The sequence below is a fragment of the Electrophorus electricus genome, unplaced genomic scaffold, assembly GCF_041902795.1.
Source record: "Electrophorus electricus isolate QZ-2024a unplaced genomic scaffold, ASM4190279v1 Scaffold270, whole genome shotgun sequence".
Lineage (NCBI taxonomy): Eukaryota > Metazoa > Chordata > Actinopteri > Gymnotiformes > Gymnotidae > Electrophorus > Electrophorus electricus.
In genome coordinates, this window is record NW_027658551.1 from 1 (window position 1) to 1,553 (window position 1,553).

The 1,553-nt window shown below is 62.3% G+C and overlaps 1 non-coding gene across 1 annotated transcript; it reads right to left on the reverse strand.

Annotated features, from left to right (window-relative positions):
• Positions 1–998: 998 nt before the first annotated feature.
• On the reverse strand, positions 999–1,152 carry LOC145655551 (5.8S ribosomal RNA). Its single transcript, XR_014121616.1, has one exon. It is a non-coding gene; the product is annotated as a 5.8S ribosomal RNA (ribosomal RNA).
• Positions 1,153–1,553: the final 401 nt, after the last annotated feature.

A 1,553-nucleotide genomic window follows, 5' to 3' on the forward strand; every position in this document is an offset into this window, starting at 1 on the left:
CAACTTTCCCTTACGGTACTTGTTCGCTATCGGTCTCGTGCCGGTATTTAGCCTTAGATGGAGTTTACCACCCACTTTGGGCTGCATTCCCAAGCAACCCGACTCCGAGAAGACCGCTACCCTGGCGGGGCTGGGGCCATTTACCGGCCTCACACCGTCCACGGGCTGAGCCTCCATCAGAAGGACTCAGGCCCCCGGCCCGCGCCAGGAAGAAAACAGACTTCCATACGCCACAATTCCCCTCGCCCGCACCCGGACGGGGGATTCAGCGCTGGGCTCTTCCCTCTTCGCTCGCCGCTACTGAGGGAATCCTTGTTAGTTTCTTTTCCTCCGCTTAGTAATATGCTTAAATTCAGCGGGTTGTCTCGTCTGATCTGAGGTCGCTCCCGAGTTCGCTCTGGAGGGTTGCCCAGAAGCGTGAACACCGCCGGGTTAGGGGACGAGTCCCTTTTCACCCGGGCTAACGAGGACACAGGTCGGGACGTCACGGACGTGCCACGGACAGGTCGGCCCGTAAGGAAAACGCCAGAGGCAGAGCCACCCGAACCCCGACCCCCCCACCCCCCCCACCGGGGGAGGGGGGGGGGGAACGCATGTAACAACAACCTCCCTCCGCTCGCGCACGTAACGGAACAGAACAGACACCTTTCCGTGATCCGCCTGCGCAGGGGGTGAGAAAAGAAGCGAAAACGTGGGCAGCCAAAGCGGAGAGAACCCACCGGCAGCCACGCTCGCTTCTTTCTCGGGCGCAGGGGACCACGTTCCTGGCCAGGCCAGGAGCGGAGCCGAAACGAACCGAAACGAACCGAAGCGGGGGAGGAGAAGCTTGTGCACGGAGAACGGGCACTCAACCGCAGCGAACCCGCCGACCGGATCTCACCGAGACAGCGACCGGGAACCGTCTGCTTTTAGGAAGACGGAGGCCAGGGGGCACCCCCCACCTACGAACCTCCAACCGCGGTCCCGCCTGAGAAGGCAGGTCCGACAGATAGGAATAGCGACCCTCAGACAGGCGTAGCCCCGGGATGGACCCGGGGCCGCAATGTGCGTTCGAAATGTCGATGATCAATGTGTCCTGCAATTCACATTAGTTCTCGCAGCTGGCTGCGTTCTTCATCGACGCACGAGCCAAGTGATCCACCGCTAAGAGTTGTACTCTTTTATTTCAGGCTCAGTTTAGGTCTTTCACCACGACTACAAAGACAGGTTTAAAAGGTTTCACCAACCGGTCAGGCGCCCCCGTCTGCGAGTGTTGAAACGGGCGCGGGGTTGCGCTTTGCCCACACGCCCCACGTGGCAGACGAGTCAGTCTTTGAACCGCGGCCCTCCGCGCCCGCCCCGTCCGACCCCTCGAAAGGGGTGGAACTCACGTAGCGTGGGCCAAGCCCTAGGTACCTGCCGGGGGTCCCCCTGAGACTCCTTTCTGAGAGAGAGAAGCAGGGGAACCGGCTGCGCCACCCACCACCACCACGCCCCAGGACGCCGGTGGGCGGACGAACACAGGAAGGGCCATGGCCTGCCCCACGAGGAGCAGCGCTCGCAACCCCCCCCGG